The sequence below is a fragment of the Ictidomys tridecemlineatus genome, chromosome 8 (genome assembly GCF_052094955.1).
Source record: "Ictidomys tridecemlineatus isolate mIctTri1 chromosome 8, mIctTri1.hap1, whole genome shotgun sequence".
NCBI classification, from domain to species: Eukaryota; Metazoa; Chordata; class Mammalia; order Rodentia; family Sciuridae; genus Ictidomys; species Ictidomys tridecemlineatus.
Window position 1 is genome coordinate 147,953,529 of NC_135484.1, and position 25,171 is coordinate 147,978,699.

Here is a 25,171-nt window from a genome sequence, read left to right on the forward strand (position 1 = left end):
GCCTTCAGGTGTGGTGGTGGTCTGGCCTTCCCACCTCCAGCCGCCCACCAAACAATGCCCATTTCCACCAGCTCAGAACTGAACCCAGAGCTAAGACTCCCTTTGGAAGGACCCAATTTAGGGGAGCAAATGCAGAAAAGGTGGTTATTTGGGCAAATCAAAGTTACTTTACATTCCTATAACATATTTCTGAAAATTAAACAGTCTCAGAGTGGGTTAGGAGAAATCATACATTGTTCCACTTTGAGTTTTGAAAATGAAACACTGATTGTTTGCAGAAGAGATGCCTAATTTGGGAGAATTTCTTTCTCTCGCCTAAAGCAGCTAATTAAAAAGTGAGGAGGCAGCGATTATATACTTAGAGGCCTCCGACGGCCCCTTCCTCTTCCACAGCACGGGGCTCACACCAGCTCTCACTTACATTAAGTGTCAGACTCTTGGTACTGAAATGGATTTCTGCCCTCCCCACAGCAGTCTCTGGGCAGGGACCCCAGTCCCGTCCCCACTTCCCACGCCCTAGCCTGGGCCATGAAGCAGCATTCCACCGACTGAACTACCCGAGAGCGAGCTCACTCCGCTCACCATCAAGACCGGCCCCATGCATCTCGGCTTGGTCCCCGCAGCTAGACCGCCTGGCCCTCACTCTCTCCACTCAAAATTCATTTCCAGCCATTACAGGGAAGCTAAAGATAAAACAGCGTCTGCATAATGAAACTCTAATTCTCAGAGTGCACCGCCCACGACACAAACGCACGCTAGACAGAAGATAACCAAACGTCTAGACTTATTTGAGCCCGTTCCTCGTCGTGCAAACTTGGACTCCAAGCTCATCAGCCAGGCAGTGTCCTGCAACTGGCCTAGACACATACGTGCACAAACGGATAGCAGCAGCCCCAAGATCATGGGAATTCTGGCTCTGTCTGAGTTTACCTGTCCAAACCTGGGAATGCCTTCATAAGCTGATACCAGCATGCTGAACATATATATTTGAAGCATCTGAAAGAGAAGATGGCCCTTGACCTTCCTTCTATTCAATATATTAGTGGACTGGAATATTTCCACCTGAGTCTACCCAGCTCTTTAAAATGAATAAGGCTGCACAATTTAAAGAACTCTGGATCTGGGTTCAGCACAATGGCCTCAAAGTATTGCTGAGTGCTTCTAGAGCACATGTCAGCCATAATTAGCCGAGTGTATACACTAGGCGCTCTTGTACCCACAGGTTCTGCATCTACAGGTTCAGCACTCTTGGAGTCACCCGATTCAAAAATGTCCTGGGGCAAAAAAAAATTCCAGAACGTTCAAAAGACAAAGAAATACTTGAATTTGCTGCATACCAAGTACTATGCTGAATCCACAAAAATGAAGTGATGTGTAGACACTATTCTAGGTGTTATAAGTAATTTAGAGAAGATTTAAATACATGGGAGAATGTGGGGTAGGTTATGTGCAAACAGGATATCCCTCCCTCCTCACTTGAGTGCCCCCAGATTTTGGTCTGAGGGTGGTCTTGCCCTGAGGGTACTGAGGAATGTCACATCTCAGACATCACACTGGGGCCCAGAACATTATTTCCCTTCATTGATATGACAATTCTCGGAGGTGTCCATTTCCCTGGCTATGATGTCATACACATTACCTTATACCTTGGATCCTCCATGAGATGCAATAATTTTAAGACAAAAGGATGGCCAGTTAATTAAATGTCAAGCCGTGATCTAAAGTTGATTATTTTAACATCTAGTCCTAGTTTACCCTGGGAAGATGGGAAACAGTGCTTCATTGATAACAGGAAACAAACAGCAGAGAGTCTCGCCCACAAGGTCTTGGGTCCCACTAGGCCAGTCTTGGGAAAGAGCTGAGACAGTACCTGTGGCAACTTTAATGTACCCTCTGCCTGCTTGGTGAGGACCCAGGAAATGCCATGCCATTCTCAAATCTCATCTGTTCTACTATTATCTGGACACTTCTGCTCCAAGGTGGAGCAGAATATGGTTCTGAGAGACCCCTCCCCACCAATAATAAAAATCGTCTCAAGGCAGGAAAATGGAGGAAAAATATATAATCTCTTTTTTTCTCTCCCTTTTAAAGTGAGTGGGGAGAACTATCCAAGGGAAGGAGAAAGTAGGCCAGTACTTAAGTAAACAACTTAAACAGGATCATAAGAAAACTCATTTATTCACAATACATCTCTCAGCTTCCTTCACCATCCATCTGGCTCCGGGGTACCAATAACAAATGATGGCTATCTAGTTTCTGTAAAGTGGTGCTTATGGATTGAAAAAAATAAATTTAGTCAATAATGTATGCCCATCAGGACTTGAAGATAATACAACTCATTTTCTTAGAAGGACCCCATAATTTAGAATTCATATAAAATGACTTCATCCAAAAAAAAGTCCAAATTAGAGAGGTTTTACTAGGTCAATAATACTGCAGAACCTTCTAATTTTCCCCCCAGCCCTATGACCTTTTATAGACAAAGCTTTTGCTATAACCATGAAGCATATGATAGGGCAGGCTACAAAATATAGAATAAAATATATGACCAATAATGTGCTTTATAGGGTTGTTATGGAATCTAATGAGAAAATGCAGGCTAAGCACTCAATATAGCACCTTGTGCATGTTAGCCTGCACAAATGTCAACTGGAATCACTGGTCCTCTTAGTACATCAATTCTGAATAGGAAGATGTTTCCTGAAGAAATCTCCAGTGCCTGTGCTCCCCTATTTTAAATAATTTCAGTACATCTGCTGACCCCTCTGAATCTCACCCCATTTCATTGCATGCTCTCTGTAGTTCCCATCTCTTCCTCCTTGTAGTCTAGCTATGCGTGCACACATCTCGATTCCTCTGGCAGACCTTAAGTTTCTGGAAAGCAGAAATTCTGTTTATTACTGCATGCCCAGTAGGTGATGGCTGACAACTTGCATGATGTGGGCTTTTAATAAGCATTTGTTGAATGAATAAATGGATGTACAAGGGAATAAATAAATAGGATGGAATAAATCCTGGGGCCCGACATGTGCCTATCTTACCAATGCATTGATCTCTGTTCTGTAGTGCTTGGGATCAAACTCAGGGCCTCCTACACACTATGCAAGCACTCCACCACTGAGTTATACCCCCACCCTTACTCCATAAAGCTTCAATCTCTTGTCAACTTTCCCTGAAATGAACAATCAATGTTCCTTTCACAAGTCCCAAATTAATTTTCTAAAATATACTTCAAAAGAAAAAAAAAACTATTGAATGCTCATCTTGATTAAGTTGTTACTAATAAGTGAATGATCCATACTAGGGTCCCATTCACTTAACACATGAATAGGTCATATAACATCAATAGATAATAGATCCCAGAGAGAACATTTCTGGGACTTTTTGAAGATTTTTGATCACAGAGGCCAGGCAAACACTCCAAATAATTCTAAGCCACAGCTCTCAATGGAAGACCCTCACTGTCTCTGCAGATCCAATGAACAGCTAGTCCCAAGATGACAACTTCCAAAGTAAATGCTGAAATGCATTTACTACCTGTATCACTCTGCTACTGCACAACAGAGAGCATTAGGAAGGTGGTCATAAAAGTTATGCTGGTATTTTGAGACTGTCTGCGCAAACTGCAGAGACTGACATCCACAATGACCATGTTACTTAGCCTAAGGGATAAAATTTAAAGCCCAACAATCCACATTTCCTTGTACTCTCTAAAGCCGCCTCTCATTTGTATTCACTGTGATGGGGCTTTACTGTCAGATTCGAAGTAATTATTAGAAAGTGAGAAAACAGGACTGTGGGGAGATAACTTTATACTCCAAGTTGCCACTAGACAGAATGACCTATAAAGTAACTTTGGAGAACTATTACCTTATGACCGAGCCTATAAATTCTATGATCAACTTTCTATTTTGAACATTTAAAAATTTAAACTGCTAAGAGAAAAGACTTGAGAATGTGCACACAAATCCATCTAGTTTTGTATAATTCCTGTGTTGTGTAGCTGATTTTAACCCCACCTGACCCCGATTTGCATGTGGCATATGCACATTTACTGGTTTATGGCATACCACACACTGCGGCTGGCTCTCAGTGTTCTTTTTCATTTGTACATGAATCCATAATGTGCTTGAAGCACATTGAGCAGAAGTACATTAGAACGAAGGGACAGTTTTGGATTTATCAGGTTTATGCAATTCAAGTTGCCAGGGTAGCATTTAAAAACAGTTGGCCTTCCTATTTGAGACTTTTATCTAATATCATGTGAGAAGGCACAAGTTCACATGCATCTGAGATTGAGAGCACTCAAACTGAGACTAACCCCACATGTCAATCAATCAGTGACTTTGCTTTAACGTTAGCTAGGTCAGGCGTGGTGGTGCATACGGGTAAACCCAGTGACCTGGGAGGCTGAGGCAGGAGGATCTCAAATTCAAAGCCAGCCTCAGCTACTTAGTGAGGCCTTAAGCAACTTAGTGAGACCCTTTCTCAAAACAAAAAAAATGCAAAAGGACCGGGGATGTGGTTCAGTGGTAAGGCACCCCTTTGTTCAATCCCTAGTATAAACAAACAAAAAACCAGTAGCAAGACACAGGAGAAAACAAAGAAGCAAAATCACTCACTGCACCAACCCTATATTGTCTCCTACCCTGATAAACAATGACTGAACTGTGGAACTTTTAGATAATAGATTGCCATAGCTCCAGATGAGGAGGTAGAAAGCAATGTATCAGTGCTCAGCCTTTAGGGTTTGAGTCTTTCCTGCTGCTCTGGATGGGCATTTTTCAAAAATATTCTGAATGTAAAAGCTATAGATTGGACACTGGGCTGCCTCCGACTTCCTGAGATCACATAGAGGCTCAAGGGTGATGGCAAAGATGAGCAGACATGTGCATAGGGGAGTTTGCACACATATGCACAAGGATAGGGTGAGCATATACACATATACAAACACTCGGAGGTGTGCACACACATACAGGGCATGAGTACATATGTGTGTAGGGGCGACTGTGCTCTTGAATGTGCAGCTGAGGCTTACATACATGCTAAAGGAGCATACATACAAACGCATGTACAGGCTTGGGGAAGCATGCAGAGGCATGGTGGTGTCATGTACACAAGGGTGTGGGGCTGTTCCTGCATGCACACACATGCAGGGGCGGCTGAGCACACACACGCTCATGTTCCTGCATACCAAGTGGGTAGTAATCAAGACAACTGCCGCTCTGACAAATGAAAATCAGCCACAGTCAAGTCCCAAACTGATGATTTTCTGTGGAAATAAACACGGAAAACAATGGTTGAGCCAAGCCTGACCTTCAAGCCCACTTCACGGCCACTGCACCCGGGCTGCCTCTCCCATGCTAATGCCAGAAGCAGAGGCAGCCCTAAGTAGGATGTCCCCTCAGGAAGTGCATCAGGATGGGCCTTTGCCTTTGTGTGCTGAAGAGGATGGCTAACCCAGTTCCTTTTCATTCCCAGTCGGAGCAGAGCAGCCCTGGGTAACTGCCAACCCTCATCCTCCAGGAGGCCACACATTTTGAGCTCCTGGAGACAGCAGGGTCAACTCTGCACTGACAAACATCAGACGCTCAAGCACTCTGGCGACACGTGGCACAGATGCTCTTGCCAGCACAGAGTTCCCTGGGCTCACGTGGGCGGGCAGGAGCTGCACAGTAAGCATGGTATGTGACATTGTTTACCCCCAACACGGCTTCGCTCTGTCTTCTCCATCAACCATGGGGCCACAAGAGCACCCATCTTCACTCCCCCTCTTGGACTTCTAAAACCTTAGCCTTCGGTGGACGGCCACTCCCAAGACACCTGGGATCCCTTCAAGCAAGCTCCTGCCCCCTGGCACTTGGCAAGCTCGCCCCTTTTTGGAGAGTCTTAGAGAGGGGTTCCGAGTCTCCTAACCCTGGCAATGCAGGGACAGAAGTCCATTCCACCTCTGCAGTGAAATGGTGACCATGGACAGAGGTCCCGCCAGGCGCCAAACAACTAGAATCCACCCGAAAGGCCCAGGGGTGAGTCCTGCCCTCCAGGACGGTCTCCCCAGGTGTGGCGAACTACCCCAAAGAGACCCAGCACCCAGGGGCTCTGCTGTTCAGAAGATGTGCCCTCCAGCTGTGTTCTCTCCGCCGCCTGCATTCTTCTGACCCAGGCCAGTGTGGTCTAATTTTAGTTCTTCCACATTTTCACAAGTGCGGGGGAAATCAGGAATGTGAAAGGTTTACAACTGAAAACCGTTTTCAGTAAGGTGCTTTAAAATATAGTATTATCATGAGATAATCGATCCGAGTCAGGGAAGGGATTCTGGAGATGGAACAAAAAAAAAAAAAAAAAAATCAATCTATCCATCCATCTAGGTACTGAATGCAGGGGCATTTAACCACTGAGCCACTTCCCTAGCTCCTCCCTGCCCCCCCTCCCCTTTTTTTTTTTTTTTTAAATTTTGAGAGAGTCTTGCTAAGTTGCTGAGGCTGGCTTTGAACTTGTGATCCTGCTGCCTCAGCCTCCTGAGCCACTGGGATTCCATGTGTGCACCACCACCCTTGGCCTAAAATTCATCATGAACAAAGGGATAACCAGTGGGAGAGGGCTGGGTCGGGGGGAATCTTCGTTATCACAGGCCAATCTGTATTTGACTAGTTAACCGACCAGTCTGAAAACCACAGCACTGCCTCTGATCTGTTACTGTCAAACTCTCAACTGTCAGTCCGGAAATTCTTGTCATTTTGCTTCCATCTATTTTTCACAGCTTTGGTTTGCCCTGTCCTGTCTTTTACTAAGATCTCATCTATCAGCTCATTATCCTGAAGAGGCAAAGGATAGGAAGGGGCATCCCCTGTCCCCTTCAGCCACTCCTCTGGAGCAAAGTCTCCTTAGTGACTCAGATGCTCTTCAATCAACCAACCAACCCCCCCCCCAACCAGGATTCTGTGACATACCGATGACTCAATGACAAGGAATGCTAGTTTCCAACACCCTGGGTACCACAGGCTCAGAGATTCTAAAATGGGACATGTGACCAGCAACCATTTCCTCTATTTGTCAGAGACTTGGGGTTTGCAGTGCTCCCTTGGCACGTGAGGGAATCTGCAGCCACCTGCTGTAATGCTGGCTGCAGGGCTGCTCCTCAGTGAGGTAGGTGTGTGTGTGGTGTGTGTGTGGGGGGGCATTTAGGGCGAGCAGGGCCTAACCTAGTCCACAAGCTTGCAAGGGTTGGCCTGGTAGGATGGGGCAGGAGAGGAGACAGGAGACATTCTAAGAGGGACACAAGTTAAATCAGGAGGTTTCTGAGTAAGTAGGGAGCTTCTCAACTAGACTGGCCTCTGGTGTCACGCACCTTCAGGCAAGTTTATTCAAGGACACTCAGTGGCCACAACAAACAATAGTGTTTTGAGGAGTCCTTTCTGTTAACCGGGTGCATCTGAGCTGCTCCTGCCGATGGCTCTTCGTAAGACTCCATTATAAATTCCTCAATAGGACACCCATTGCGCAAGAGTTAACATCTACAATCAACAAATGGGACTTACTCAAACTAAAAAGTTTTTTCTCAGCAAAAGAAACAATAAGAGAGGTAAATAGGGAGCCTACATCATGGGAACAAATCTTTACTCCTCACACTTTAGATAGAGCCCTAATATCCAGAGTATATAAAGAACTCAAAAAATTAGACAATAAGATAACAAATAACCCAATCAACAAATGGGCCAAGGACCTGAACAGACACTTCTCAGAGGAGGACATACAATCAATCAACAAGTACATGAAAAAATGCTCACCATCTCTAGCAGTCAGAGAAATGCAAATCAAAACCACCCTAAGATACCATCTCACTCCAGTAAGATTGGCAGCCATTATGAAGTCAAACAACAAGTGCTGGCGAGGATGTGGGGAAAAGGGTACTCTTGTACATTGTTGGTGGGACTGCAAATTGGTGCAGCCAATTTGGAAAGCAGTATGGAGATTTCTTGGAAAGCTGGGAATGGAACCACCATTTGACCCAGCTATTCCCCTTCTCGGTCTATTCCCTAAAGACCTAAAAAGAGCATGCTACAGGGACACTGCTACATCGATGATCATAGCAGCACAATTCACAATAGCAAGACTGTGGAAGCAACCTAGATGCCCTTCAATAGACGAATGGATAAAAAAAATGTGGCATTTATACACAATGGAGTATTACTCTGCATTAAAAAATGACAAAATCATAGAATTTGGAGGGAAATGGATGGCATTAGAGCAGATTATGCTAAGTGAAGCTAGCCAAGCCCTAAAAAACAAATGCCAAAGGTCTTCTTTGATATAAGGAGAGTAACTAAGAACAGACTAGGGAAGAAGAGCACGAGAAGAAGACCAACATTAAACAAGGATGAGAGGTGGGAGGGAAAGGGAGAGAGAAGGGAAATTGCATGGAAATGGAAGGAGACCCTCAGGGTTATACAAAATTACATACAAGAGGAAGTGAGGGGAAAGGGAAAAAATAATACAAGGGGGAGGAATGAATTACAGTAGAGGGGGTAGAGAGAGAAGAGGGGAGGGGAGGGGAGGGGGGATAGTAGAGGATAGGAAAGGCAGCAGAATACAACAGACATGAGTATGTCAATATGTAAATCAATGGAAGTATAACTGATGTGATTCTGCAATCTGTATACGGGGTAAAAATGGGAGTTCATAACCCACTTGAATCAAAGTGTGAAATATGATATATCAAGAACTATGTAATGTTTTGAACGACCAACAATAAAAAAAAAAAAAAGACTCCATTATAGAAAGTCCTTGTGACTCTGCAAAGTACTTTTACAACCTTGGCCCCGCACGACCCTGCAGGCAGTCCTGTTTGACAGAATGAGCAGGGGTGGCCACGCAGGGAGAAATCGAGACCCACAGAGGTTACATGATTTGTCTGAGGTTGACGGAAAGCACGTGGCAGAGTGGAGCCTGGGACTCAGGCTTTTGGTTTTCAGGTTTTTTCTTGTCACTGTTATTATGCTACTATGCATGACAAGTGGCATCAGAGCCAGGGGTTCGAACAAAGGGAGAAAGGCCTTGGAAAGTTTGTGTGCTCGTGTACAGAGTAGAGACCACGAGTGTAAGGGCTCAGCAACTTGAACCCTCCACACCACTCACCTGGAGAATCATGGGGAAAGACAGGTTTTCCTGGGGGAAACCTCTTAGGAGCCTGATTGGCCTCTAATTGTCCTGGGCTGCATTGGCAAAACCTGGGCATTTTATAATTAGCATTTAACCGGCTTACTTCCAGGTTATGCCCAATATATACACTGCCAGGCACACACAGAGCAGCCCTGCCCCAGGACACAGCAGCCACATGACTGGAAGTAGATAAGAATCCTCCATCTTGTCCCCATCTACCCTCCCATTCAGAATGGTGGTGGAAAGGCAGCTTGAGGAGGCTTCTAGAAGATCTTGCTGGTCACACATTTGAAGAAGAGGATCAGCTAGGACTTCTGAATGGATGAGGAATCAGGGTGAGGAGGAGGGAGAAGGGTTTGGGGGCAAAGGGAGTGCGAGTGTCCCATGAGTCTCTGTAGTCCCTGGGCTGGGCTGCTGTGCACCCTCCCGAGTCTCAGGACAGCGCTGGAAGCAGCCTCCGCTAGAGGCGCGTCTCCTGATGCCCTTCTAACACCATCTGCTGGCTGAGGGTCTGGGCTGGTGACTTTGCTGCAACCTGCACCCAGGGCCTCTCATGGCCGACTCTGGATAGCCCAGAAGACTTCCATAACATGCCCATAAACTCAGTCAACTGAAGACAGAGTGATGTCCTAGCTCTTTCCATTCCCCATCTAAAGTGCCACCAAGTACTAGGTCTCCTAGTTCTTTCCTATTTTGAAGTACACAGATGCTTGGTTTCAGAGTTCTATGGGACAGAGCAAAAGCAAAATCAACAAATGCCTTCTCATTCAAGACCCCTCCGTACCCACCAAGTTCACATTCAGGGGAAGGGATCCTACCTCATCTCACTGCACCAAGCTGTGGCTTGGTGTGGCCCCACTGTGGCTGGGCCTGCACTTGCACTCCTCAACCCAAATGCATTGGGTTAAAAGGCCACATTGAGGGGCTGGGGCTGAGTGGTAGAGCGCTTGCCCAGCATGTGTGAGGCACTGGGGTGGATTCTCAGAATCACGTATAAACAAGTAAATAAAGGTCCATCAATAGCTAATAAAATTTTTTTAAATGCACAGAATTTGAACCACATCTTGCTCTGGAGCATGGAAGTCTAGTTATGAGTCTAGGGAGTCTAGGCTGCCCAGCACCAAACCACAGAAAACTACCATCTATTCCCCTGATCCTGCAGTGTTTTTTTTTGTTGTTGTTCCTTTTTTTTCCCCAGCCTTAATGAGTTCACCCTACTACCAATGCAGAAGTACACACCACTGAAACCATGTTATGGATATTAAGGCACATTTTGTTTTACTTTTTACTTTGTAACACAACTTTTATTTTCAAGATCAGGCGCCCATCACACTGTCCCTCTTGACCACAAGCAGCATGGTACCACGGGTCACCTTTCTACCTCCTGTAACAGATGGTTCTGTTCTGGCACAGACAGAAAGTGTGCACCACATGGGCACAAGGACGTAAGGATCCAACTCCAAGTGAGCCGATATCAACCCCCGTCTGGGGCAAGCGTGTGGCACAAGGCAGAATGCAGCAGATCCCAAGGAGGGCCTCTGTGGCATATCTGTCCACAATCCTGCTGCAGACAGAGCCCGGAGCGAGCGCCGGGCCAGACCTTCTCCCACAGCTTCCCTCTGGGAGGGAGATCATTTGGGGAGGAGGGAAATCTGCAAATCTTTTGAGGACAGAAGGCAATGTTGCTTTGAAGTTACAAGTAGTGAGCCATTTGGGGAGAAGGAAGTTGATTCTGTCATTCATTTTGACAGGGCTCCTTAGTGGGGAAGGAGGAGAAGGCTGAGGGGAGGGGCTTGTGGGGAGGCTGGGGGAAGAGGACAGAAGGTTGAAGCCAGGCAGGCACGGGAGAATGAGAAATCGCAATCAGAGACCTTATGGAAGGGCTGCTGGGGAGCTACTCTGGCCAAGGAAAATGGTGATTGGACCAGTTTTCGGAGGGAAACAGACAGCTCTTGTGCAAGCAGATGGAGGACAAGTCTCCAGGAGGAGGTTGTGTTGTTCATGTGTGAAATGGTCTTAGCCAGAGAGTAAAAGCGCCAAGCCATGTATGTAAGCAGGAGCCACCTGGCCTGCGTGTGGTGGTGAGGCGTGTGCGTGGGGTGTGTAGTGTGGTGTGGTGTGGGGTGTGTGTGTGTGTGTGTGTGTGTGTGTGTGTGTGTGTGAGTGAATGCACAGGCTGGGGAGACACTGGGAGCAAAACCAAGGCTGAAAACGCGAGAGCCATGAAACCCAGACCTGGGTTTCCCCACCTCCTAGATGCAATTCGTCTCCCAGACCCGTAAGATTAAGAAACTAGAAAAAAAATTAAGTATAAGGCAAGACGGAGACAAAAGTGACACACAGTCACCGCTGACAGAGGACCAAACCAGAGGAAGCCAGTCTAACCCCCGCCCCGTCCAGTCCTCTCCCTAGCATGTGGGTCTCCTGCACTGGATGTCACGGGGGAGAATTCCCGTGGAAGTGCCTGTCCTGCAGAGGTGGCACTCCACAGGGCCACAGCTCCCCGCAGCACAGGGTGACAGCCATCTTCCCGAGAATTCTCGGGGCTCTTTTTACACGAGGGCGAACTGGCGTTCTTGACCTTGGTGCTGTGGTAATTTCTTGACAGGGGCTGAACGAGGCAGTGTAGAATGCTCTCCAGAGGCCAGGGAACCTCCCAGTCTAACAAGGAAAATCTCCAGAAACTGCCAGACACCCGGGGCGGGGGGTCAAAATCAGAAGCACCGACATAAAGCCAGGTAGACTTGCCAGAGGTTAGCTGGTGGCAACTGGAAAACTGCCCTCCGACTCCTTGCACAAAGGTCAACCACATGCACACACACGCCACCGTCCCCCTCTCACTTGTGCATACACACGATTTCAGAAACCCTAAGAAAGGCGGTCCACATTTCTGAATTTTCATACTCTCATGCACAGGGTTTGTTGTAAACACATGGGAAGTTTGAGCAGAATGTCAAAGGCCCCCTCTCACAGTGATCTGCCCCGACTCCAGTGTCTCCAAGGGCCGTCAGCCCTACAAGTCGGGATGGAAGCAGTCAGGCAGGATAGAACTCCCACTTCTCCATTCAGCTCCTGCCAAACAATACTGTGTACAGATGCGTGCCTTATAATTGGGCTCTGCTAACTGTTTGTCCCCCAAAGAGAAAGCAGATGCAGAAAGATGATTGAAGTGTATTCCACGGGGCTCTGAGGTTGTTTTCAAATACTCTGGTTCTGACACACTTGGAAAATTCCTTACAGATTTTCAATGACTCTAGGTCAATGAGGCTGTGGGGGGGGGGGCGCGGGGGGCACATTGCTGAGTGCTACATTATTTGACTCAAACAAATTTTTATATTGACCAATGCATGGTGCAGTCTTTAATGTTTACGGAGGGGGATTTTCTACATGAATAATAAAGTTGCAAGGGATAAAAGCAGGAACAAGACATGGCTCTCTCTGGAACACCAAGACTATTAAATGGCTAATATTTCTTAAGTGCTTACATCATGGTAACATCTTTACATTAATTTAATACTCACAACTGCATGAGGTCATGATTATTCTTAAGCCAAGTGTGCAGAGGAGAGCAGCAGACACAGAGGTCAAGGACTTGAGCCCACTTCCAGTGCCTGTCAAGGCAGAGGGAGATTTGCTCCCAAGCGAGCTCCTTCCAGCTAACACTGGACCACTCAGGGCCACCCTGTCCTCTGCTCACACATTAGTACAATCAACGACACCATCAGGCAAACTGTGCTGTCAGTCATGAAGAAATACCAGTAATAAGGCAATTGGGGAGTTCAAAGGAGAAAGTGGTTAGTGGCTCTGTGGCTGAAGGTTCCAGAAAAGAGGAGGAGTAAGCTGGCCCCTGAAAGATGGGGAGAATTCTGATAGGATGGGCCCGGTGGAAGAGAATGTGGGTCTGAATCACAGGGACTGCTGGAATCACAAAGGGACGGGGTTAGACTAGAACACGGGTATTCAACGCAGAGAGTAGGTGGAGGAGAGGCTAGGGGTGCTGGCAGAGGTCACCAGATGGGTACCCCAAAGTCCAGGTGTTGGAGATTTAATTTCTAAGTTCACATGTAAGTGGTATCTGGAGATGAACTTGGGGAAGTAATTAGGATCACATGAGGTCATGAGAGCAGAACCCCCAAGATGGCTCCAGTGGCTCTCTAGGAAGAAGACCTGAGCTAGCCGACAGCCGTCTGGCTTCAGGATGCCTCCATCAGGTTACGATACAGGTGTCCTTACCAGGTGCCGAGCAAAGGCTATTGTCAGGCTCTTGGACTTCCTGGCCTCCAAAACCAGAAGCCAAATCAACTTCTGTTCTTTATCAATTAGCTGGCCTCAGGTGTTTTATCATAGCAACAGAAGCTGGCCCAGGATGCCTGGCTACCTGTTGCTCTACTTGTTCCAGGTGCTGAGGGCCCAGGACGTTCTGAGGAGCGACACAGGCTGAGCTCTGGTGTGGTCTCTGCCTAAGAACTTTGGATTGAAACTCTTTGCCCTACTATTTCTTGCCCTTAAGGTGACATCCCCCAGTTCTTTCACATTCTCTTTACTTGATTGACTGTGGCGACCCTACACTTCTCACTGGTACTGCAGAATAGACAAAGAAATCTGAAAGTATGTAGCAACATGTTTAGAGCTCATTCAGCAAAGATTAATAAAACAAAACATAAAAGCAAGGCTAGCATTGGAATCTCTCTTATAACAGGTCATGGTGCTTCCGTGGGTTGGAAGCTCCTTTGCCCTGCAGATGAACTGCACGCAGGCACTGGGCAAATGGGGAGACAGGCCACGCAGGTCCTTTTCTCAAGAGCAACTGAGGAGAGTGTGGGACCTGGGGCCACACTCAGGTCCGTGAATTCCTAGCTGGAGGCCAATTCTAGCATTTCACAGCTTTGAGTACTCACACCTCCCAGGTTTGCCACGCAGGCAAAACCACAACACGTCTCAGAATAAGTCAGACTAAACTTGCCTGCAGTGACATGATTTTCTGCGATGGCTGTTGAGACTGAGAACAGCATTGAACATGAGAAAGGAAAAAATACTCCTGAAGCTTCCAGGTAAATCACCAGGACCCAACAACAGTCCTGGTTCTCCAGACCAAGTACTAGAGCAAAACAGACCAGGGGTGGGGAGGGGCACCTGTCCACTGGGACACTTCACGCTGCAAGTCACCAGATCTGCCCCACTTCTGATTTGGTCTTGCAGATCTCAGCAACACTGGAATAAAGCTAGACGATCTGTTCAACAGTCAAAAGAAAGGAGGATGGGAAAAATAAGAAAGAAAGAAAAAGAAGGAAAACATGGGTCCTGACCACTGGCTCTCACAGCCCTGCCGGGGTGGTGCAGGAAGCTGACAGCGACTCTGTACTTAGCACGGAGCAAGGTTCTGTATGTACACCATCTCCAGACGTGTTTCTGAAACAAGGGCTTTGCCTTTTACCACCAATAATTTCTCTTGTTGTATGTTGTTACTTACACAGATGTTCCATAATTTTTTGCATATGGCTCAGCCAAAGAAAGCTTTTCACTTCCATTTTTGGGAAAGTTGCAAGTGCCTGTGTAAGGGCGGGCACGTCTGGTCTTTACATCATTTCTATGGAGACGACAGGGCGGGATGGCCGGTGGGCAGGCGTGCCCGAGGAGGGTGGGGACGTGCACATGTGGAGTGGCGGGATCCTCTGCCCCATCGTGCTCACCGCATTGGATCTAGCTCCTTCCCGAGTCATTCCTATGAGATGGGGGAGTGGTGAGGACATCCGAGGTCGCTGGTATTTGCTGGGATAACATTATCAGAAGGCTCTCTAAAGAGGGTTTGAATATTTACAGAAGAAAAAAAAAAAGAGGCAGGAGAAATGAGAACACAGTGAAGATTTTTTGGTTTCTGACTTGGCAGTCTTCACAACTGAGAACAGCCCGGCCCTCTCCCGTTTCCACGACCTGCCCTGGGCCCTAGCAGCATGCACATATACGGTATGAGCGCTCGGAGGGAGCAGGGTTGGTGGATGTCTGGGGAAGAGCGGGTGGGAGCACAGACCCTGGAGGGGCGGAGAGATGAACTCTTGCTCGCTGGGCGTCTAGAATGGAGAACTACAACTGGCTGATGGGCACAGGGAGGAAGGACAGAGAAAAAAATCTACATCTCTTTTATTGCGATTTCACCAATTGAGAGAACATTCTGCTTGGGGGAGAGATGTCTGCCAAGGACTTCTAATTCAGTTTGTTCCACCCGTTTTATTTTTAAAACCAAGTGCAGATTTTATTCCTGGAATGTTATGGGATTGGTGTGGGCAGAAACGGGCAAATTTTTTTTTTTTTTCAGAAGCGCTTTAAGTGACAACTTGGGAAAGACCCTCCAGAACTCTCCAAGTATAGGTCAGGGGTGAATCTCATTTCCTTTGCCTTCTGAAGGCTACCTTGATTTTTCAAAGGGGAAGCTTGGTTGTGATTTTGAAAGCGGGTGAAATAAGGATACCACCTCTTAGTGATTCACTGCAAGCCAGGCAGTATGAGAATTTGCATATTCTCTCTGGCTTAATCACCACACGTACCCTCATTTATGGGTAAGAAACTAAGATAGGGGACACTGTCAGAGTGGAGTTCAAATTCCCGTCTTGATGATATTAAAATTCTTAGCCTCTCTGCAACTGGGCTTTCCAATGTCTGGAACCTCACACACTAATGATACAAACAATTGATGAAACAATTATATAATTTAGCTATTGGGGCTACTATTATTCTAACGGGATGGGGCAGAGGTGAATTCCTTAGATTGCATTTCTTGTGCGAGACCTCGGAGCAGTCAAAGGTGGCCTGCAAAGAGACCAGTCTGTGGACTTGAGTTTCAGGGGTGGGCCTTAAGTTATCAAGAGTGGCAGAACTGGTGCATATAATAATTGTTATAATAGATGTTACCTATGTACTATGATATTATACATCATAATATATTATTATATATAAAATATTATATCTCATAATCATGATTTTGATGCTGGGCATGCAACCCAGGACCTAGCACAAGCTAGAAAGTGCTCCACCACTGAGTCATCCACCCAGCCCTCTGTATTGATTTAGAAATGCCACACTACATCTAAACTTGCTCCACCTACTTTGGCAACACTAAATATAAACAGACTGTCCCCTCTCCTCCTCCTCTCCTCCCAAAGTGCTCACTTCAAAAATCGATTTCCTCTGTCACTATTTACTGCCTCGCTTTGCCCAGTGGTTCTGAGAAACCACATGGAAAATCACAATGTTACCCTTGTTAAATTGACCCTGCAGGGCTCTGCCGCCAGTCCTCGCATCATCTCAAGAGGTAGAAAGGCGAGTCACCAGGCTCACGCTGAGAATGTCATCATGAAACCAACAAGGATATGCAAATCTGTCTGCTCCACAGCTCATTTGCATAGAGTTTCATTGGTTTTGTAGAACCTCTACACTAAATGTCAATTTCCTTTTCTTTCCTAAAGCTTATTAGCTTCGTGTGATGTTTACAGCTTGGAAACCAAACAGATTTAATAGTTAAAATGCTTCAATTGTAGAATTAAAAAGCACGTGAGGAAGAGAAAAGCAGCAGCTCCATGTAGATCAGACATGTAGATTCACTTGTGCTGTTAAAATACGCCTTCCGTGTTGGGAAGATGCGGAGAACCTGTGCACGTCTGAGCACACAGAAGCAGCGCCACAGAATTTGCTTAACCTATTTCTTTTATTTTTAATTCTTTTTTGCAAGAATCTAGAAAGAGCAGAGAGATTTTTCTTAAGAGCGAGGAAGGGCTTGAACCTAGTCACTGGGTACACATTTTACTCACAATGAAATCTGAATGGAAGGCTGCCAACCCTTCGGCTGATATTGAAACATTCTGTGATTCTCTACACTTCACCCTCTCAGAAGTAATGTTTTAAGACACTTCTGGTATTTTCAGAGGCACCACACAGTTCTGTCTTTACCTCACAGTTCAGAGTGGATACACAGCAATAATATATTGCTCAAAAGAAATGCAAAGAAAGTCCTTCACTGTGAAGCTCATTCATCGACAGAATCTATACAATAAACATGTTTTATACCAAATCATTTCCCTTTGTGCAGTAGATTTTGGAAGTGGGTAAGAAGAGCGAGTTTAAAGAAATAATATTTAAATTATAAAATTTATATTTAAATTATTTAAATATTTAAATGCATTCTTTTAATATTTTAACAAATTATTTAAAACATTCAGCATCTCGGTAGTAGACGATACCTTACAGACAACTTCATGGAAGTGCGGAAAGTTTACCATTTCATTCAGCTACTGAACAGAGTATCTATTGCTATTAAACATTAACTAAACAGCTGTGCCAGAGGTGACTGGTGATCCACAGCTGCATACTTCTTTGCTGGGGACTTCAGCACAATTAGTAGATGCACCAAATTTCACCTGGACTGCAGGGAACAGCTGCTCAATTAATTAGAGTTGTTGGCTTGAAGGAAAAAAGCAAAACCGAATGCACTTAGGAGATTTTGGAGGTGGATAAAAAACTGAAACCTTCTGCTACCAAGAGAGCATTCCCTCCAGGTGAGGTCCCTCCTTGTCACCCGAGGAAGGGGTGAAGCCGGGGTAAAGCATCATTTGAAGGTTTTGAATACTGTTGGGGCCACAGGCACGGTTATGTTGGGATGGAATCTGGCTATACAGCTCATTCCTGCCAAACTCCATCCATCCTGGCTTAAATTCCTCCCTCCGTCTGTGAGGTGACCAGGGGGAAATGACCTGCATGAAGTGACACAAGGCAGAGCCAACATAGGAGAAGGGTCAAAGGCAGAGACGGGGGTGCCGGAGCCAGCCCAGACTCTCCTGAGGAGCTATTGCCAGAGTCCAGTGAGCCACTCCCTAGCTCTGTGCCTCTGTTTCCCCAGCTGCTTCAAACAAGGGTCATCACATGACCTTGAACTTTAGAGAATTTCTGGGAAACTGAGCAGCTTACAAAAAGCACCCAGTAAACATGAACGCCAAACTATTATCTCATAATTCAATGTGCCCACATCAGACTGAGACAAGTGAAACCCCAAATTAATTGGAGACCATATGCTGTGGGTTACATTTTCCAAAAGCCTTCAAAAATTGGCATTTATGATATTTGTGGGGTTCATCCTTTTCCATGTACAAAAAAACATGTGCACACATCAAAACAGACCCAGTGAAGTCATAATGATCCAGGGGAAGATTATCCAAGATTCTTACTGTTTCTTTTCTTGCTGCCCATTTTTAGCCTCCCTGGTGATTCCTCCATGATCAGGGAGAGGGGCCGGCATGGAAATCAATCCATTCTTTTCCTCACTCTCACTTCAATCATCCACGCAGTCATCTTTGTACTCACAGGTGGGTGTGAATGTTTATGTGCATTACTGGGAAATGGCGTATTTGCATAAACTACTTTCATCTCTTCCCCTTCTACAACTTTGCTTATTGAATGGAAATTTTTCTAAGGTCTGTTTATTTAGTTCTACATTTTATGGACCTTCCTTTAAAAATAGAGAATACTACATTTTAACCTTTCTTTGTTGGCTGGGGAGTCTTATCAAGGACCATTCATTACGGGGCTGCACCACACAACTTTCTGTCTGCTTCTGAGTGATTTTTTTTATCCTCTCTTGTTCTTAGCCTGTCATCTGATACATCTCACTTATCTTTTTTCATTTGACAAAGCAAATGCTTGTGAAGTCCGTAATGCATGCCGGGGCCCTGAGCTGCTGGGAGCTGAGAGGTTGAGTTAGGCGATCGGGCTGTCCCTGGCTCTCACCCAGCTTGCACCCTACGGAGGTGAAACTTTGGGCGCAGTCATCCCCCTTTATCCATGACCAGACCTTCAGTGGGTGCCTGAAACCACGGATAGGACCAAACCCTAATTGCTTATTTTTTTGCTATACATACCTACCTATGATAAAGTTCAATTTATAAATTAGGCACAGTAAGAAATTAACAATAACTAATATAGAGTAATTGTAATATACTGCAATAAAAGTTATGTGAATGTGGTCTCTCTTGAGGGAGTCAAGACAAATGTCCATATTTTTGGACTGTGGTCAACCACGGGTAATGCAGACAGCAGAAGGCAAGCCATGGCTAGGGGTGCCTCCCGAGTTCTCCTTGGTTCCAGCCCCTAGAAGGGTAGGATTTCTGTTCATTTTCCCCTAAATACATAAATCGCCTCTTCATGGAGCAGGATTTTGCCATAACAAATAAATCCAGGTGGCCTATGGTGTAAGAGAAGCTTCTCTATTTGGACATTCCCTGACCCTTTAGCACTGCCTGGGGAGGAGGACGCTATGTAACTGTGGTCACGCGACTAAGGACGCTAACTTCTCGCTAGACGAAGAGGTGGCCCCTTGGCCAAGGCCTCCTCAGAGGACCAGAGACTAATGTCCGACACCCGCAAAGTGAGGGAGGGAAACGGATTCTGTTGAGATCGATTGAGCAGAAACAAAAGTTTTACGTTCACCTGTTCTCCTTTTTACCATTGCAGGTGTGACACAATAGGGCACAGACCCGAGCGTGACACAGGTGGTGCCAGCTGCCGAGTCAGGTTTCATGGTTGTGAAGAGGAAAGTAAAGGCGATGTTCAGCTCGTCTCCCTGAAGACTGTCCCCCTGAATCAGGACGGGAAGTCCTTCCCGTGACTCCACTGAAGGATATCAGGCCTGTGTAAGGACAGTGTGTCGGAGCACAGCCACATGACGGTCCACTCATTGGCCTACATCATACCGTTTATGCAAGACGGGTTTACACTTACACACCCCGCACGGGGGATCTCAGAAGAGAACTTATGAAATAGACTGAAATTTAATGATAGATCTTCTTGGGTAGGCGGACTATCAAGGCACTCATAAGATAATAGGGTTGAAAAAATAAAAAGGTGGGTGGTTTGGCACAGGAGCCCCTTCAGCCTGGTACAGGGAGGGTGCCCGGGTGGTACTGAATAAAGGGACAGGTCTGGAAGAGGAAGGACGAAGCAATTCAGCTGCCATTCTGGAGTCTCTCTTATAAGACTGCAAACAAGTCTAACATCATCATTATCAGAAAGTAACACAGAAGGCTTCCAAAAGAGACACTCCCAAGTACCCCCTTTATGACCGAGTTTCTCAAGAGGCTCAGTGGATCTAAATTTAAACTCCACAGGACACAGGACCTTTTGCCTCAAGGTACTAAAGGTAACACATTTCTGTAAGAGGGCCTCTGCTTAGCCTGTCTCCTTTGGTATCAAGGGTCTTGAATTCAAAAAGGATAAATTAAAAAAAAAAAAAGCAGAGTTCCTTTTGTGTGCCACTCGCTATTAACAAAGGAGAGAAATGTGTGATTGTCGATGAGAATTTGACAACTCATTTTAATTAATACCAGTTGAATTCCCAGAGCTAGAGAGTGACCTGGGGTTGGGGGGCGGCAAGGGTGTGCAGGTAGATAGGGACACCGTTTGTTCAGACCATCAGAACACACACCAGGAAGACCAGGGGCCTCTCCACCTCAGGGCTACCACTTCCTCAGAGTCCACGGTCCTAACCCAGCCTAAGCTTGATCCACACTGTGGCTTTTGATGAATTCTCAGCTGTTGGTTTCATACTGCATTAATGTAAGGACTTCGTTTCCTACACACTCACTTGAAACGAGCAATGTAACTTTTCTTTATTGTTTACTTGTTTTTTTTTTTTTGTTTTTTTTTGAGATGGTGCCTAGGTCACCCAGGCTGGTGTCAAAGTCCTGGGTTCGAGTCATCCTCTGCCTCAGCCTCCAAGCACAGGGGCTGCAGGATGCACCATCAAGCGTGGCTCTTGCTACTGTTTAAAGGAAGAAGCAGTGGCTAGCGGTCCTATGCATTTCGTTTTAAAAGGTACTACTTTTCCCATAAAATATTTACTAACCATATATGGTCTATGTACATGTATGAGAACACCACAGTGAATCCTATCAGTGTGTACATCCACGAGATGGGGGTCCTAATTAGAACAGGATATAATCCATGCTTCTTTAATTACATCAGAGCGGAACCTACTGTCATCTGTAACTAAAAAGAATCAATACGTGTGCGTGCGTGTGTGTGTGCGTGTGTGTGTGTGTGTGTGTGTGATTGAAACCATTTTTTTAGACATCTGGGAGTATTTTAGCTTGGGTGGATTGGAAGGAGAGGATATTATTTCAGATAAACATCTTCCCCAACACTATTAAAAAACTGAAGTGAGGATTCAGGGACAATGATGGTGCCGGAGTCAAAGGTGCCGTGGTCTGTCAACCTCATGGAATCCTTGCCTTCGTCGTCCCTGTCCGTAAGAATAACAGGGATGACAATAACAAGAACAGAGAAATGAGCACCCTACACCCGAACACCCACGGACAACCCCAGACCTCAGCTCGGCCACCATGTGGTCCACGAACCTGAGAGGAACGGGTGTGGCCCGTTCATCCACAGCCTCCGGGACTGGGTGGAGCGACTCCGGGGCAGGAGAAAGCCGGAGGAAAGCCAACAGGCCCCAGATCTCCAAGTGAGTCTCACTGGCCTGGGAGCAGGGGATGAGCGATTCTGGGCAAAGTATCAGCAAACTGGAAAGGGGTCCAGCAGAATCCAGCTCCCAGGGTGGGGACAAAGGACCAGAGGGAAATGCCTGGGCGTGTCCTAGTCTTTTGGGGCGCTCTCACAGAATGCCCGAGACGGGGTGACTTATAAAGAAGAGAGATCGATTTCTGACGTTTCTGGAATCTGGGACCACGAGAGTCAGAGGCCTCATCCCTGCAGGTCCCTCCTTCCCCTCCAACCACAGCAAGGGGTAGGGAGCCAATCAGCCTCCAAACCAGTGAAACCAAGCCTCCCTCCACAAGGAAGCTCCCGGGAGGAACTCAGAAAACAGGGGCCTTGCTTTACCATTCTGCCGGAGTGGGAGGGAAGGAGTTCCAGAGCTCGGAAGCTGGGAAGGGTTTTCTGGCTGCCCCTTTGCCCCCGAAAATACAGGAAAACTCATTTCACTTCAGAAGGAGTAACAAAACAGACTGTGGTCAAATCGAGGGCGCAGTTATCATGAGAAACCAAAATCAGACCAGCTTTCTCACCACAGAGACTGGCTGCAGAGCGAGGGGAACTTTAAGACTTCAAAAGAGCCAAGAGAAAAAAAAGAGGATAGAAAGAAACACACCAGGATGGGAGCGCTCAGGAGAGCTGGGACTCAGCAAAGGGACGGGGGTGGGGGGGGAATAGAATTTGAAGAAAACCAAACCCATTTTAGAAATGGAGACTAAACAAGAATGAATGCAAGGGAATGTCTGCGACCAACATCACCCAAGGGGCACTGGAAAACTTTGGGAGGGGAGTTTGAAATGTCCAAGAAAATGAAGAAAGAAAGAGAAATGTTCAAGACAAGTCTCAGAGAAGACGAGCTGAGAAATCAAACATGATGTTGAACAGGAGCCTCTGCTGGGTGCAGTAGTGCACACCCGAAATCCCAGCTCCTCAAGAGGCTGAGGCAGGAGGATGGCAAGCTTGAGGCCCGCCTGGGAAACTGAGAGAGACCCTGTTTCTAAATAATAAGGCAGGTGGTGTAGCTCAGTGAGAGGGCTCTTACCTAGCATGTATGACGTCCTGGGTTCCCTAGTACCACCCCACCCCATCACACACCCAAAAAGAAACAACACAACAAGAATACTTAACACCTTAACTCAAGCATACTTTATAGAAGTAAAATATATATATGTATTTGAAACTATATGCCAAATAGACACATCATACACCTAAGAAAATAATCTGGAAAAAAGATGAAAAAATGAACTCATTAAGAGTCCAGTCACTCATGAGGGTCAATGAACAAGTCACTTATAAGGGACAGAAATTTAGAGTCATCAGACCTTTCGAGAGGCAGGTTTTCCATGAGAAGTCAACAGAGGGACTCCTAGGAAAGGTAACTAGACCCAGGATTTTATATCCAGCCAAACTGACCTTCAAGTCAACCACAGTCTGTCATGGATCTGCAAGGCCCAGGGAAGATGGTCCCCATTAGCCTAGGGAGAGGGTCCAGGCCACCAGCACTTTAGGGAGGGCCTAACTGAAAGATGGGGGTGAGAAGTGAACACATAACCACGGAAGACCTGGGACCCAGAGACGAATGCATCGGGGAGCTGTGCCGTCTGCAGGGGCCACACAGTCTGACGATGTACAGGGAGGAACACTGTGAGGGGAGGCTGGAAATGAAAAGAATGGGCTCCCTGATAGAAATATTGAGGGTAAAGGACGCCACCTTGAGTCAGATGATGGAGAGAGGAGGAAAGGAGAGAATTTCTAGAACTTCAATATTGCTCAGCCAATAAACAATAGCTCAAGACAGAGATGGGGGTGCTGTGTAGTATATTAAGGAAAAAAAAATACACGTATCATGTAGAGCAAAAAATACAGCAGCCTACCCAAATAACATCATTGCTTATACTGAAAAAAGGACATGCATAAAAATGGTTGCACAAAGAGAAGGAAGAATGAATGAGACAGGGTTAAAAGAATTCAGTGACTTCCTTATTTCTTGGGTTTGATTTTAGGAATATGTATTTTTTATAAAATTACTGAACAAGAATATTTTTTCAAAGCTTCCTTTAAAAGTCTCAAACTAAAATTTAAATGTAAACCCAGTGCTGGGGGTTGTAGCTCAGTGGTAGTGCATGCATTTAGCAGGCGCCAGGCCCTGGGTTTGATACCCTCACCCGCCACCCGCCCCCCAAAAAAATTCTAGTTACTGTAATAAACAAAGAGAAACTAATATCTGAATTGCAATATATCTGTTTATCTTCAGCTCAGCGAACTAAAAAACAATACAAATCTAAATCTAAACAAATAACTTCAAAAGTTTTCAGTTAGTATAGGTTGGGTTTTTTGTTTTTTTAATTTGGAAATTGTGAAGTGTGGATAAAGTAAATGAGTAAATTGTGCTGGTGTGACTGAGAAGTGCTATTTTCAGTTTCAGAGACAGGAAACACTGATAGAAGACAAACAGGGTGGGGAAAAATGAAGATCTCTCCACGAGTGTAAATTCAGGAGGTCTTTTATCTTAAAATACACACACACACACACACACACACACACACACACACACACACACACACAGTCTCTCCAGATGCAGATGAGAGTGCCCTAAGACACACTTCCGAGCTTTGCCGAGTTCACTGTGAAATGCTGAGAAATGATGGCGCCCCAGATGAAATGAGTCACCCTGGCCGGCCTGTGGCTTCCAACACCACTTCTTGCTAAAAGCGATCTCGTCTCCTTGGTAAGGAACAGATCTCAGTGCTGGGGCAGAAAATGCACAAGACGAGGTCTGGAGCGAGCCAGGGGGCTGTTGCAGACAGCCAGCATCCCACATCCAGGAGCCCAGCCCAATAGGCTGCTAGGGCCAGAGTGGGGACCCGCTGAGCATCAGAAGGGCTAACTACCGCCAGGGATGGAAAGACACGAGATACGCTTCCCCTCGAGTTCACAGGCATATTTTTAAAAACATTCACTCAAGGATTCTAGGAGCCAGAGAGCTGATAGGTTAAAGGGAAAGAATAAAAAATTTTCTCTACTCTTTGCACAGAACCAAATACATTGACGAAACAAATTGTAGTGTTCCTCCTCAAATAAATGATTCTTCCTAGTAAATGGATAAAGGATAACAGATGTACAGTACTACCATTTTGCAACCCCTAATAAACTTATGAATTTAGACAGAAATCTCACTGCACAAGAAAATATCCCCACTATCTCCTGAAGGAAATATACTACAACACAATACCAACTATGAGGTGGGTGGACAGGATGGGCAAAGTCTGCAATGCTTCCCCAACTCCCCAGCAATTTCCAAGAAATGCAGGGGCCATGGGAGCAGCTAACCATCACCACATGGGTGCAATCGTCAAAATCCAGAGGGTGGGAAATTCTACCAAATGAGCAAATTTCTCAACATAAAAAAAAATAGTATAAAAAAGATGGAGATGGAGGTGGTTTGAATAGTGTAAGGAATAAGAGAGATCCTGATTCATAC

The 25,171-nt window shown here is 45.9% G+C and overlaps 1 protein-coding gene and 1 long non-coding RNA gene across 10 annotated transcripts in view; one reads left to right on the plus strand and one right to left on the minus strand.

Annotated features, from left to right (window-relative positions):
• The window catches only part of Atxn1 (ataxin 1), a 381,142-nt gene that overhangs the window by 92,271 nt on the left and 263,700 nt on the right, over positions 1-25,171 (minus strand). The gene's annotated exons all lie outside the window — the stretch shown is intronic.
• LOC120888948 (uncharacterized) lies at positions 14,711-21,037 on the plus strand. Its single transcript, XR_005732586.2, has 3 exons — positions 14,711-15,123; positions 18,400-18,509; positions 19,654-21,037. It is a non-coding gene; the product is annotated as an uncharacterized LOC120888948 (long non-coding RNA).